This window comes from Pongo abelii, chromosome 13 (assembly GCF_028885655.2).
Source record: "Pongo abelii isolate AG06213 chromosome 13, NHGRI_mPonAbe1-v2.0_pri, whole genome shotgun sequence".
In the NCBI taxonomy this organism is placed as follows: Eukaryota; Metazoa; Chordata; class Mammalia; order Primates; family Hominidae; genus Pongo; species Pongo abelii.
In genome coordinates, this window is record NC_071998.2 from 124,291,466 (window position 1) to 124,308,436 (window position 16,971).

The 16,971-nt window shown below is 44.8% G+C and overlaps 1 long non-coding RNA gene across 6 annotated transcripts; it reads left to right on the forward strand.

The window, feature by feature from the left end:
* The first annotated feature begins 211 nt into the window (after positions 1-211).
* LOC129048033 (uncharacterized) lies at positions 212-15,675 on the forward strand. Of its 6 annotated transcripts, XR_010136616.1 has the most exons (6): positions 212-852; positions 1,942-2,551; positions 3,577-5,789; positions 12,727-12,816; positions 13,023-13,120; positions 13,887-15,675. It is a non-coding gene; the product is annotated as an uncharacterized LOC129048033 (long non-coding RNA). The 6 variants fall into 6 exon arrangements; XR_010136613.1 differs by lacking the exon at positions 3,577-5,789 and having other exon boundaries at positions 12,506-12,816; XR_010136614.1 differs by lacking the exon at positions 3,577-5,789.
* The last annotated feature ends 1,296 nt before the right edge of the window (positions 15,676-16,971 follow it).

A 16,971-nucleotide genomic window follows, 5' to 3' on the forward strand; every position in this document is an offset into this window, starting at 1 on the left:
GGACCTCCCCTCCTTCTCGAAAGGAAGGACAGACGGCCGCGCTCGGCAGCCCCGCCGGAAGGAAGAGGCTCTTCCACTCACAACTGACGATGCGAGTTGGACAAGAAAAAAAAGCAAGGAGGGTTTTTATAGGGGGGCGGGGCCGGGCGGAAGGGTCCGAAAGCAGGCTGCTAGGAGATCTTGTGACTCCGCGAAGGAGGCAAAAAGAAGGGCCGGCGCGGCGGGAGGAGCCACGCGAGAGCCCGAGGGGGTGGGGCGGGAGGTCACGTGACTGGCGGGCGTGGGGGACACGGCGGAGAGGCGTAAACAAGCTGGTGGCGGCTGGGTGTGGTTGCAGCGCCCTACCCCTTGTCCCCCGAGTCGTTTCTGCCCTTCGTTTGCCTGGCGCCCCCCGAGGGTCTCTCTGTGGGCAGCCACAGAGCAGCGATCCTGTTTCCCAAGGAGCTGCTGGGGCCCGCGTGGGTGAAGGGCCTGCTTGGGAGCCTTGGAGTTGCAGCTCACCTGGGAAGGGGCGCAAAGCTGGGGGCCAGGGCAGCCCTCCTTCCTGGGCTAAACATTTTCAGAAGCCCGCCTCCGGGATTGCGGGGGACCCCCCTGGCTTCTGCCTTCAAGTAGCTCACACTTCACACCTAGTCATGACATCTAGGGAAAACCAGCCCTAATAGAAGACAGCTTGAAAATCAGAACGCCTTATTGCGTTTCCTGCTGAAACAAGGCTTTAAGTCTTCCAAGCTTCAATTTCTTCCTCTGTGAAATGGGCATAATGACATCTGTGACGTGAAGAATCAAGGAGATGAAGTATGGACAGCATTTAGCCCAGAGTCCTGCGCCTAATAAATGCTCACTCACTAGGTAGGTGGCCTTTATTGCGGGGCTGAGTATGATGGGCTCCATCCAGCACGAACACAAAGCCCTGTGAGAGGAGGCAGAGTAAGATGAAATCGAATTGTAGGATATGAAAGGCATTTTGAAGGAGTAGGCATCAGGCTGGGTTTTAAAGGAAATGTAGGTTTTGTGAAATACTAGGGTGCAAAAGCCATCACGGTTTTTGCCATTAAAACCGCGATGACTTTTGCATCAACCTAATAGAACCAGGCGAGGCGGCTGGGGAGAGAAGGCCATTCCAGGCAGAGGGAACCAAAGGAGCAAGAGCCTAGGGGCAAAAAAGTGTTGGGTGAGTTATGGGAGTAACAGGTTTTGTCATGGGAACCAATTGGGTTACAGTGCAAGGCAGCCATGGTTAAGCGGGGCCAGGTGTATGAGTAGCCAGCACCGTGGGTGCTGTCAGAATTCTGAAAAGGCCCTGGATGGCACCGGGTAGGGCCGCTGCTAGTCAGTATAGGGCCTTGGTGAGAATTAGAAAAATGGCACCCCTGGGCTGTATTTTGGCCCCTATCCACCAGCCCCAAACCCTCCTGGGCCCTTGAGCAGTGAACAACCTTTATAACCATACGTCTAGAGCCACGAAGGCTTAGGAGGGAGGTGAAAATTGAACTGATGATTCCTCTGTTCTAACACAGTCGTTGGGGGGAAGCTGAGAGTTCTAGATTCAAATAGACCAGAGTTTGAATGTAGGTTTCAGCCATAATGTTCTAACTGGATGAGCCTTAGTCTCCCCACCTGCAACGTAGGGCTAATAATAATGCTAGTTCATGGGGATTTGGGGTGAATTCAGTGAGTCATTAAGCTCTAAGTGGCACAGAGTCTACTCCAGTTAATGTTAATTTTGGTAACTGTTAAGTGCCAGCTGTCAGCATCCATCACTTCCAGAAACAGGTCCACCAAACACTAAATTCTTCTGTGTCACCACCCAAGCATAGTCTGCATGGGGTCCAGAGATGGAAAGGTCGAGGGAAACGGGGAAGGGTCTGGGTTCTCTCAGTTCCACCAATCTGCAAACTACTTTACAGGAACAGACTCTTCCCTTTGCATTCACACCAGGGCAGGGATTCAAATGTCTTCAGAGATTTCTGAGACCACCAGTGATGGGAGACCTAAGGAGGAGGGCAGGGGGAGCAGCACTGCTCTGGAGCTCTGACCCAGGAAGCCCCACCACACCCTGACCTTCCTTGGCTCCATGACCTCATCCTGCAGGAATGCATTCTGCCATGGAGGAGAGCAGCCGTAAGCAGAGCTCATCAACTGCTCGCTCTCCAGGGGGCCATAACCACATTGTCACTGTTTCTACACTGTCTGGAAGAAGAATGGGCATTGTTATCTCAATGTGGACCACCAGGGGCTTGCAAGAAGAGGCTGAAGATGACAGGCAGAGACAGCTCTACCACCATCTCCCGCCACTTACCAGGCTGGGCCACCTAGATGTTTTCTGCTTCTCTGGGGTTGATTTTTGTCGTTTGCTTAACAGACACTATTCAGACCACTACCTTCCATACACCACCCTGGAGCCTCCCTGTGACGGGACTTCCTGACCGGCCTGTCTGAGCATGAAAGGGCTGAGCCCTCCGTAGGCGGGCGTGCCGACGGGATGCATGTGGTGGAGGACATCTGCTGCATTTGGCTGTGTGACATCTCCCCCTCGCCTTCTGAACAGGTGAACCGCCCTTCCGATTCTTTCAGTGCTGATGGTCCTCACAATCACAGTACCAGCCCCAGGCCACAGCAGGTGGACCAGGCCTGGCCAATCTGAGATGCCCATCATGGAGCTTGTTAAAAGAAAACTTAAGACAAGTTCAATTAGATTAAATTTAATCGAGCAAAAAAAAAAAAAAAAAAAAGAGAGAATTCATGAATCAGACAGCCTCCAGAATCACAGCAGATTCAGAGAGACTCCAGGGGTCAGAACAAATTTATAGACAAAGTAAAGTGGCCTGGCGCAGTAGCTCACTTCTGTAATCCCAGCACTTTGGGAGGCCAAGGCAGGTAGATGGCTTGAGGTCAGGAGATCGAGACCAGCCTGGCCAACATGATGAAACCCTGTCTCTACTAAAAATACAAAAATTAGCCAGGCGTGGTGGTGGGCACCTGTAATCCAAGCTACTCAGGAGGCTGAGGCAGGAGAATCTCTTGAACCTGGGAGTCGGAGGTTGTAGTGAGCTGAGATTGTGCCGCTGCACTCCAGCCTGGGTAACAAAGTGAGACTTGGTCTCAAAAAAAAAAAAAAACTAAACTAAAGTGATGTACAGGAATCAGAAGTGAGGTACAGAAACAGGGAAATTGGTTGCAGCTCAGCGTTTGCCCTATTTGAACATAGTTTGAACACTCAGCAGTCTATGAGTGGTTGAAGTATGGCCGCTGGGATTGGCCAACACTCAGCTGTTGTTACAAGTACATACTACTAAGTTAGGTTTTCAATTTTGCATGTCTATTAAGCTAGGTTACGGTTCGTCCACAAGGACTCAAATATAAAAGTACGGAGTCCTTCTCAGGCCATATTTCATTTGCTTTAACAAGCTGAAATGGTTGGTCTACAGTGGACCTGTGACTTGAGCTGGACTAGAGTGCTCCTCTGGGTCTTTATAGATGGGTGTTTAAAAAAAAAAGCAATTTTTCTCCTTCCTTTGGGGTCACTAAACTGCGATAAGGAAGCTGTGGCGTCTCCCTTCCCCTGTCCTACAGCAACGTGTGTGACAAGTCGAGTTAAAAGAGTGAAAGAGACAGAGATGGAAAGAGAAATTCATGCTGCTATCTCCTGCATTTCCAGAGTCCCTGAAACCAGCTTTGCCCTGGCCTACCAAGTTCCATGAAGCAATAACTATTTTGGCCAATGCTAGTTTCATTGGATTTCTGTCCCTCATCAACAAAAGGCCTTCTGGATGTAGTGGGATTCAGAGGCCTTTGGAAGGACACCACCAGCCAAAAATATTTCCCACTCTGTGCCCGAAGTTCATCCACTTGAATTGCTTTTTGGCTTTAGCTTTCAGCTGTCTGTGCGGCAGCCTCCTGGCCAGGTGCCCTGCCATTGGTGGGCAACCCCCGCAGGATGGGGTCTGAGCTTCTGCTACTGGCAGCCCCCAAGGCCCTCTGTGGCCCTGGCCTCTTTAGCGCATCAGTTTCCCCTTGCTGTCTAGCACCGTGTCCTCCAGTACCAAGGAACGCCCAGAGGCTTCACACCGCCCTGTCTTGGCTCAGGCCGTCTCCTCTCCCTCCGCACCAGATGGCCTCTGCAGCCTGTGCTGGTCATTCTCCATTTGCCCTCTCTGTCTGGGCTCCCCTCTAAGCCACACCTGCTAAGCATGTCCTCTCCCTCCTCTTGGATTTGACCAAAGTGCGGCAGGGTCAGGTGAGCGAGGAAGAGCCTTCCCACCTGGCCTGGCCTGGCCGTGATGCACAGCTCCTGCTGCGTGGCCTGTCTCACCCGTGGTGTTAGTAATGGTTCCCCCCCTCACTCTTCACACCCAGAGGTGATCACGGATCCCCACAGCTCACTAGTCCTTAGGTGCTTCAGCACCTCTTTTTTCTCTGAAGCTGCTCACACCTGTCTTTTTAATTATCCCTTGGAGGGTGTTACTGTTTCCCGCCAGGATCCCAACTGCTACAGCCCCTTCTTAGAGAATCTGCCTTCAGCCCGGGCTACTCACTGTGAATCAAGCCAAACCCACAGACACACAGACACACACACACACACACACACACACACACACACACACACACACACACACACACACACACACACACACACACACACACACACACACACACACACACACACACACACACACACACACACACACACACACCTGATTGGACCTGGATCAGGGCTGAAAACCTTCCTCACACTGAACCAGCCAGATTCTCCTTTCTTGAGAATTTGAACCGAGAGACCCTAAGACTGAGATACGTGGTGTTGGTGGAGGATTGCAACTTTACACAACTGCAGGGAGACCATTCAAACTGCTGTGCTCCAGAAGAGGCAGATCACTTAGAAAACACCTCAAACAGGTGCCCCCGAGAGTTATGCAATAAGACGGGACTGTGCTGGTCCCTGGGGGGGGTCATATGGAGTTGGACTCAGCCATGGCCGTCAGCACCACTCTGGACAGCAGAGGTTAAGCAGGAAGAGCTACTGGGAGCCTTGCTGAGGAAGCCGGCATGCCCAAACCAGCAAGGAGCCGCTGTGGCAACGGAGAGGAAGGAGAGCTGCAGGACCAGCCCATTGCCCAGGAGGCCTGCTTGGGTCTGGAAGATGCCCCTGTATCTTTTCAATAAATTCCACTTTTTCATGCCTGTAATCCCCACACTTTGGGAGGCTGAGGCAGGAAGATTGCTTGGGGCCAGGAGTTCGAGACCAGCCTGGGCAGCATAGCAAGACCCCATCTCTACAAAAAATAAAAATTAGCCAGACACGGTGGCATGCAGCTGAAGTACCAGCTACTTGAGTGGCTGAGGCAGGAGGATCACTTGACCCCAGAATGTTGAACCTGCAGTGAGCCATTATCGTGCCACTGCACTCCAGCCTGAGTGACAGAGTAAGACCCTGTCTCTAAAAAATAAAAATAACCACACACAAAAATTCCACTTTTACCTGAGCTAGAAGATGATCGCTTCTGTTCCTGACAACCAACACCACCGTCAAGGCTGGAGATGGCCAAGAATGCTTTCCTTTCTTCTTCACCCACATCACACCTGTTCTTCCTCCAAGACTCCACTCCAATGTGATCTCCACCAGGAAGTCTTCTTGGGACCCCCAGGATGGCAAAAAGGCCCCTGCCCTGAAACCACTACCCCTACCAAGTGCATACCTCCATTCCTTCCACCACACCTCCTGCTTACTCAGGTTGTGCTTATGGGCCTGTCTCCCAAGTTCTCAAGAACTCTGCTGTCCCCAGGAGGTGAGATGGATAAGAGGGCCCTTGAAACCTCTACTTCAAGGTCAAAAGACAGGAACAGGCCAGGCTCAGTGGCTCACACCTGTAATCCCAATACCAGCACTTTTTTTTTTTTTTTTTTTTGAGATGAGTCTTACTCTGTCGCCCAGGCTGGAGTGCAGTGACGCGATCTCGGCTCACTGCAAGCTCTGCCTCCCGGGTTCGCACCATTCTCCTGCCTCAGCCTCCCAAGTAGCTGGGACTACAGGCTCCTGCCACCATGCCTGGCTAATTTTTTTTGTATTTTTAGTAGAGAAGGGGTTTCACCGTGTTGGCCAGGATGGTCTTGATCTCCTGACCTCGTGATCCGCCCCCCTCAGCCTCCCAAAGTGTTGGGATTACAGGCGTGAGCCACCGCACCTGGCCAATCCCAGCACTTTGAGAGGCCGAGGCAAGTGGCCCCGTGGAAACCAGGAGTTCAAGACCAGCCTGAGCATCATAATGAGATACCCATCTCTACAAAAAATTTTAAAAATTAGCCAGGCATAGTGGTGCGCACCTGTAGTTCCAGCAACTTGGGAGGCTGAGGCAGGAGGATCGCTTGAGCCCAGGAGTTGGAAGCTGCAGTGAGCCATGATCCTGCCACTGCACTCCAGCCTGGGCAACAGAGTGAGACCCTGTCTCAAAAAAAAAAAAAAAAAAAAAAAAAAGGAAAAAGCTGAGAATAAATCTTTCAAGACTTAGGCTAAGACTAAGGTTAAGTAGGGGCAGTGTCAGGGGCCAAGAGCCACTCTTGCCGCATGGCTCGGTGTCCATGGTAGCTCAAGGCTCCACAGGGCTGGCCGCCATCTTGGTTTGCTGTTATTCCAACAAATGGAGCAAAACTTATTGTCTCACAGTTCTAGAGGCTAGAAGTCCAAGATCAAGGCGTCAGCAGGATTGGAGGGAGATCTGGTCCCTGCCTCTCCCCCAGCTTCTGGAGTTTGGCTGGCCATCCTGAGGCTCAACCCATCCTCCTGCTTCTTTCCTTGGCTTGAGGTGCATCTCACTGTTCTCTGCCTTCACGTTCACACAACATTCTCCCTGTGAGCTTGTCTCTGTGTCCAAAATTTCCCCTTATTATAACTACCCCAGTAACATTGAGTTGGGAGCCCATCCTATTCCAGCATGACCTCATGTTAACTAATTACATCTGCAGCGACCTTACACATAGTCACATTCTGAGAAAATGCAAGTTAGGAAGTCAACATGTCAATGTTTGAGAGAATGAATTTAGCCCATAACAGGTACCAAGGGCTGAGTTATTCACATTATTATCCATGGTTTGTGAAGGGGCCCTCTCTAATTTTTATACTTGCATTTGTTTGTTCCCTTTTCTTAATTTTTAATTATTATTTTTTTCTTGAGATGGAGTCTTGCCTTGTCGCCCAGGCTGGAGTGCAATGGCACCATCTCAGCTCACTGCAACCTCTGCCTCCAGGTTCAAGCTATTCTCCTGCCTCAGCCTCCCAAGTAGCTGGGATTACAGGCATGAGCCACCACACCTGGCTAGTTTTTGTCTTTTTAGTAGAGATGAGTTTCACCATGTTGGCCAGGCTGGTCTCGACCTCCTGACCTCAAGTGATCCACCTGCCTCGGCCTCCCAGAGTGCTGGAATTACAGGCATGAGCCACTGCGCCCGGCCCTGTTTGTTCCCTTTTATCTTCATTCCTCACATCCAGTTTCCTCCTTGCACATAAGCAACCATTGTCATGTATATCATGTGTATTCTTTTGTCTGTATATATGTATCCTTGCAAAATGTGTGTGTGTGTGTATTTTTAATTTATGTAAGTGGAATTATGTTATAGGTGGCAATCTGTTTCTTACTTTTTCCCCCATTCAGCATCATTATGAAGCTCCATCTAGCTGCTGAGAATTATTCCGTGATGTGAACCTAGTCTAATCTGCTTTCCACTCTCTCAGGGATCGACACCGGCAGTAGCACCAGAAGTAACATTGTGATAAACATCACTATACACTATACGTTATACACTATGCACTACGCACTATGCACTACTCACTATACACTATAAACTATACACACTACACTATACACTATGCACTATGCACTACAAACTACACACTACACACTACACACTATACACTATGCACTACACACTATACACTATACACTACACACTACACAATACACACTATACACTATGCACTACACACTATACACTATACACTACACACTACACACTATACACTATGCACTACACACTACACACTATACACTATACACTATGCACTACACACTATACACTACACACTATGCACTACACACTACACACTGTACACTACGCACTACACACTATACACTACACACTATACACTACACACTATACACTATGCACTACACACTACACACTATACACTACACACTATACACTACACACTATACACTATGCACTACACACTACATACTACACACTATGCACTACACACTACGCACTACGCACTATACACTACGCACTACGCACTATACACTACGCACTACACACTACACTACACTATACACTACACACTATACACTACACACTACACACTACACACTATACACTACACACTATACACTACACACCACACTATACACTACACACTATACACTATGCACTATACACTACACACTATGCAATATACACTACACACTATACACTATGCACTACACACTATGCACTATACACTATACACTACACACTATACACTACACACTACACACTATACACTACACACTATACACTACACACTACACACTATACGCACTATACACTATACACTACACACTATACACTACGCACTATACACTATACACTATACACTACGCACTATACACTACACACTACGCGCTACGCACTATACACTATACACTACACACTATACACTATAAACTACACACTATACACTATACACTACACGCTATACACACTATACACTACGCACTATACACTATGCACTACACACTACGCACTATACACTATACACTATGCACTATACAGTATACACTACACACTATGCACTATGCACTATGCACTATACACTACACACTATACACTATACACTACACACTACACTATACACTATGCACTATACACTACACATTATACGCTATACACTACATACTATACACTATACACTATACTATACACTATACACCATACACTATGCACTATACACTACACACTACACACTATACACTATGCACTATACACTATACACTACACACTATACACTACGCACTACACACTATACACTACACACTATACACTACACACTATACACTACACTATACACTATGCACTATACACTACTCACTATACACTATACACTACACACTATACACTATACACTACACACTATACGCACTATACACTATGCACTACTCACTATACACTGTAAACTATACACACTACACTATACACTATGCACTATACACTATGCACTATAACTATACACTACACACTACACACTACACACTATACACTACACACTACACACTATACACTATGCACTATACACTATGCACTATACACTACACACTACACACTATACACTACACTACACTATACACTACACACTATACACTACACACTATACACTACACACTACACTATACACTACGCACTACGCACTATACTATACACTATGCACTGTACACTATGCACTACACACTACACACTATACACTATACACTACGCACTATACACTACACACTATACACTACACACTACACACTATGCACTACACACTATACACTACACACTATACACTACACATTACACACTACGCACTACAAACTACACACTACACACTATACACTATACGCTATGCACTATACACTATACACTACGCACTATACACTATGCACTATACACTATACACTACACACTATACACTACGCACTATACACTATACACACTATACACTACACACTATACACTACGCACTACACACTATGCACTATACACTACACACTACACACTATACACTATGCACTATGCACTACGCACTATACACTATACACTACACACTACACTATACACTACACACTATACACTACACACTATACACTACACACTATATACACTATACACTACGCAGTATGCACTATATGCTACACACTATACACTACACACTACACACTATACACTACACACTACACACTATACATTACACACTATACACTACACTACACACTATACACTACACTACACTATACACACTATACACTATACACTACACACTACACTATACACTACACACTATACACACTACACTACACACTACACACTACACACTATACACTATACACTATGCACTACACACTACGCACTATACACTATACACTACGCACTATACACTATGCACTACACACTACACACTATACACTACACACTATACACTACACAGTACACACTATACACTACACACTACACACTATGCACTACACACTACACACTACACACTATATACACTACACACTATACACTAGACACTAGACACTACACACTATACACTACACACTACACACTACGCACTACACACTATACACTACACACTACACACGGCACACTATACACTATACACTATACACTACGCACTATACACTATACACTACACACTATACACTATACGCTATACACTATACACTACGCACTGCACACTACACACTATACACTATACACTATACACTACACACTACACACTATACACTACGCACTATGCACTATACACTACACACTATGCACTATACACTACACACTACACTATACACTACACACTATACACTATACACTACACACTATACACTACACACTATACACTATACACTACACTGTACACTACGCATTATACACTATGCACTACTCTTCTATACACTATAAACTATACACACTACACTATACACTATGCACTATACACTACACACTATACACTACACACTATATACACTACACACTACACACTATACACTATACACTATGCACTATACACTATAGACTATACACTACACACTATACACTACGCACTATACTCTATACAGTACACACTATACACTACACACTATACAGTATGCACTATACACTATGCACTACACACTACAGACTATACACTATACACTATACACTGCACACTATACACTACACACTATACACTACACACTATACACTACGCACTATGCACTATACACTACACACTATACACTATACACTACAGACTACGCTATACACTACACACTATACACTACACACTATATACACTGTACACTACACACTATGCACTATACAGTACACACTATACACTACACACTACACACTATACACTACACACTACACACTATGCACTATACACTACACACTATGCACTATACACTATACACTATACACTACACACTACACACTATACACTATACACTTTGCACTATACACTATACACTACACACTATACACTACGCACTGTACTCTATACAGTACACACTATACACTACACACTATACACTACACACTATACACTATACACTACACACTATACACTACGCACTATATACTATGCACTACACACTACACACTATACACTATACACTATACACTACACACTATACACACTACACACTATACACTATACACTACGCACTATGCACTAGACACTACACAGTATACACTATACACTACAGACTACACTATACACTACACACTATACACTACACACTATACACTACACACTATATACACTATACACTATGCACTGCACTATACACACTATACACTATACACTACACACTACACACTATACACTACACTCTGCACACTACACACTATGCACTATACACTACACACTATGCACTATACACTACACACTACTCACTATACACTATAAACTATACACACTACACTATACACTATGCACTATACACTACACACTATAGACTATACACTACACACTACAGTACACTACGCACTATACACTATACACTACACACTACACACTATACACTATGCACTACACACTATACACTATTCACTATACACTACACTATACACTATACACTACACACTACACACTATACACTATGCACTACACACTATACACTATTCACTATACACTACACTATACACTATACACTACACACTACACACTATACACTATGCACTACACACTATGCACTATTCACTATACACTACACTATACACTATACACTACACACTATACACTATACACTATGCACTACACACTATACACTACACTATACACTAAGCACTGCTCACTATACACTATAAACTATACACACTACAGTATACACTATGCACTATACACTACACACTACACACTATACACTACACACTACACTACACACTATACACTACGCACTACACACTATACACTACACACTATACACTATACACTACACGCTATACACTACACACTACACTATACACTATACACTATGCACTACACACTGCACACTATACGCACTATACACTATACACTACATACTGTACATTACACACTACACACTGCACACTATACACTACACACTATACGCTATATACTACACACTATACACTATACACTACACCCCATACATGGTACATTATACTGTTCCCTTATGGATCCAGCTCAGAATTTATTTGGGATACACAGCTTGGAGTAAAACTGATGGGTCATAGGGTGTGTGGACTTACCTTTTTTTTTCTTTTTCAGACAGGTCTTGCTCTGTTGCCCAGGCTGGAGTACAGTGACTTGAACACGGCTTACTGCAGCCTCTACCTCCTGGGCTCAAGGGATTCTCTCCTCTAACCCCCCGAGTAACAGGATCACAGGCTTATGCCACCTTGCCTGGATTTTTTTTGTTTTTTTTTTTTTTGTAGAGATGGATCTTGCCATATTGCTCAGACTATAGATTTACTCTTTTTTTTTTTTAGTTCTAGGATACCTGTGCAGGATGTGCAGGTTTGTTCCGTAGGTAAACGTGTGCCATGGTGGCTTGCTGCACCTATCAACCCATCATCTAGGTATTAAGCCCAGCATGCATTAGCTTTTCCTGATGCTCTCCCTCTCCCTGCCCCCCAGCAGGCCCCAGTGTGTGATGTTCCCCTCCCTGTGTCCATGTGTTCTCATTGTTCAGCTCCCACTTATAAGTGAGAACATGTGGTGTTTGGTTTTTTAGACTTTTTTTTTTTTTTTTTTTTTGAGATGAAGTCTTGCTCTTCTCCCCCAGGCTGGAGTGCAATGGCACGATCTCCACTCACTGCAACCTCCACCTCCTGGGTTCAAGCGACTCTCCTGCCTCAGCCTCCCGAGTAGCTGGGATTACAGGTGCGTACCACCACACCTGGCTAATTTTTTGTATTTTAAGTAGAGATGGGTGTCACCATGTTGGCCAGGCTGGTCTCGAACTCCTGACCTCAGGTAATCTGCCTGCCTCAGCCTCCCAAAGTGCTGGGATTACAGACGTGAGCCACCACGCCCGACTGGTTATAGATATTTCAAGCGTCTTCTCCGAATCTGTTATCTACCTATTAACTATCTATATTATGCCCCATTGGAAAAGGTCATTAACTTGGGTGTTATCAATTTCACTTCTTTTTCTTTTTGACTTACACTTTGGGTTTTTGAGATTTTGTTTAACAATGCCTTTTCCAACCCTTAATCACACACAGAAGAAATGCTTAAGCTTTCTCTGTTTGTATGGGATTTTTTGTTGTTGTTGTTTGTGTGTTTGTTTTTGAGACAGGGTCTTACTCTGTCACCCAGGATTGAGTGCAGTGGTGCAAACATGGCTCACTGCAGCCTTGACCTCCCGGGCTCAGACCATCCTCCTGCCTTAGCCTCCCATGTAGTTGGGACCACAGGAGTGTGGCATCACACCCAGCTAATTATTTTATTTTATTTTATTAGAGATAGGGTCTCACTTTGTTGCCCAGGCTGGTCTTGAACTTCTGGGCTTAAGCGATCCCCTTGCCTTGACCTCCCAAAGTGCTGGGGTTACAGGTGTGAGCCACTATGCCTGGCCATTTGTATGTTTCATATACTTATATAGTTACATTAAAAAATATATTTATGTTTTACATTTCACTTTTAGGTCTCTGCAGAGGCCATGAAAAATGTGCCACTCAGCTTTTCTGCTAATTGTTGAAGGCCCAGCTGCCGCCGCTCTGGATCTACACCCCATTTGCAATGAAGCCACACATCTCGTGAGCGACTCCCAGCCCGTGACTGGGCACAGCAGGGGCCCTAATGCAGGATAGCTCTGAGGAGTGTGGGACTCTTGACAGTGGAGGACATTGGTCCGAGAACTCTTCATCGACCTGATCAAACCTCTCTTGGAACTGCAAAGCAGTCTAAGACTCTTCTCCCAGTCTATTGTCTCCCTATTAACTATCTATATTGTAGCTCATTGGAAAAGAGTCATTAATTTTGATTATCAAATTCACTTCTTTTTCTTTTTGACTTGCACTTTGGGTTTTTGAGATTTTGTTTAGCAATGCTGCTTCCAACCCTTAGTCACACGCAGTCCCCCTCTCCTCACAGGTTTCAGATTCGTATCATAGCCGAAGGCTCTCTCTGCTGTCCAGCTCCTCCTCTGTGTGGGACATTTATCTGAGTTTTAAAATGTCCTTCCCAAAAGTTGACTTTAGTATTATTTTATTATTTATTTTTGAGACAGTGTCTCACTCCAGTCCAGACTAGAGTACAGTGGCCTGATCATAGCTCACTGCAACCTGGAACACCTAGGTTCAAGACATCCTCCTGCCTCAGCCTCCCTAGTAGCTGGGACTACAGGCACACACCACCACACTAGGATAGTTTTTAAAATTTTTTGTAGAGGTGGGCTTTCACCATGTTGCCCAGGCTGGTCTTGAACTCCTGGACTCAAGCAAATCTCCCACCTCAGCCTCCCAAAGTGCTGAGATTACAGGCATGAGCCACCATGCCTGACCTGTAGTGTATTATTGATTTATTGTTAGGTATTTTATAGTTTTTAATATAATTTTGTGTTTTTTTTTTGATTTTCAACTTGGTTGTTATTGAAGTAGAGAAATTCTATTGATTTTTGTAGGTTGATCTTATATCTTGCACCTAGTTGAACTCTCTAATTTTACTAGTTTGTCATTTTATTTTTATTTATGTTGCGTTTTCTAGGTATATTATCACATCACCTGAAAATAAAACAGTTTTATCTCTTTTTTTTTTTTTTTTTTTTTCTGAGATGAACTCTTGCTCTGTTGTCCAGGCTGGAGTATAGTGGCATGATCATGGCTCACTGCAGCCTCGAATTCCCAGGCTCAAGTGATCCTCCCACCTCAACCTGGGTAGCTGAGACTATAGACATGCCTGGTTAATTTTCAAATATTTTATAGAGGTGAGGTCTCCCTATGCTGCCCAGGCTGGTCTTGAACTCCTGGACTCAAGTGAAATTCCCGCCTTGGCCTCCCAAAGTACTGGGATTACAGTCATGAGTCATCACACTCGGCCTGTCTCTTCTTTTTAAATTAGAACTCTCCTCATTTGTCTTTCCCTTTTTATAGTGTTGGCTGGGACCTCCAGTACTATGTCAACCAGTAGTGGTGATATTAGGCATCTGTTCATTATTCCCAATCTTCAAGGAAATGCATATAAATTTTCTACAGTAGGTATAATGTTTGCTCTAAGACTTTTGTCTATGACTTTTACCAAATTAAAGAATAGATGTGGGCTTTATCCAATGCTTTTTCTGCATTCATTGAATAGTCAGAAATTTTATTTCTGACTATTTTATTTTATTTTAGCCTATCCATGTGGTGAAGTACACAGATACATTTTTTGGATGGTCATTTATCCTTGCACTCCTAGGACAAGCACAACTTGATCATGATGTATTTTTAAAAATACTTGTGGATTCGTGTTTTATTAAGGATTTTTGCATTTGTTTTATGCATTTATGGTTCTTTTAATTGGAATGTATAGACCATTTACATTTAATGTAATTATCAGTGTAGTTGGGCTTAAGTTTACCTTCTTGATATTTGCTTTCTATTTTTCCATCTGTTCTTTGTTCCTTTCTTTTGTCTTTTTCAGCCTCCTTTTGGATTAATTTAGCATTTTTTAGAATTCCATTTTACCACCACTATTGGCTTCTTTGCTGTACCTCTTCATTTTATGCTTTTAGTGATTGTTCTAGGATTTAAAATATGAATCTTTAACTTATCACCATCTATATTCAGTGGCTACTATGCCATTTCAGATATAATTTAAGAGCTTTATAACAATATACTTCTGACCAGGCGTGGTGGCTCCATGCCTGTAATCCCAGCACTTTGGGAGACCAAGGCAGGCGGATCACTTGAGTCCAGGAGTTCGAGACCAGCCTGGGCAACATGGAAAACAGTGTCTCTACTGAAAATACAAAAATTAGCTGGGCATGGTGGCAAGTACCTGTAGTCCCAGGTACTTGGGAGGCTGAGGCAGGAGGATTGCTTGAGCCCGGGAGGCGGAGGTTGCAGTGAGCTGACATGGCACCACTGTACTCCAGCCTGGGTGACGGAATGAGATCCCATCTCAAAAATAAAATAGGCCGGGCACGGTGGCTCATGCCTGTAATCCCAGCACTTTGGGAGGCTGAGGCAGGCAGATCATGAGGTCAGGAGATTGAGACCATCCTGGCCAACATGGTGAAACCCTGTCTCTACTAAAAATACAAAAAATTAGCCGGGTATGGTGGCACACACCTGTAGTCCCAGCTACTTGGGAGGCTGACGCTTGAACCCGGGAGGCGGAGGCTGCAGTGAGCCAAGATCATGCCACCCTAACTCCAGCCTGGGCGACAGAGTGAGACTCCGTCTCAAAAATAAATAAATAAATAAAATAAAATAAACTATACACTTATAGAAGTGCCACCTGTTTTTTGTGCTATTGTTGTCATAAATTTTACTTCTACATAGGTTATAAAACCCTAGCTAGGGGTCTATATTATAAAAATATTGTTATTATTTTTGCTTTAAAGAGTCAATTTTTTGTGTGTGTATTGGTCTGTCACCAAGGCTAGAATGCAGTGGTGTGATCTCAGCCCACTGCAACCTCCACCTCCCAGGGCTCAAGCGATCCTCCTGCCTCAGCCTCCCAGGTAGCTGGGACTACAGGCACGTGCACCACCACACCCAGATAATATTTGCATTTTTTGTAGAAAC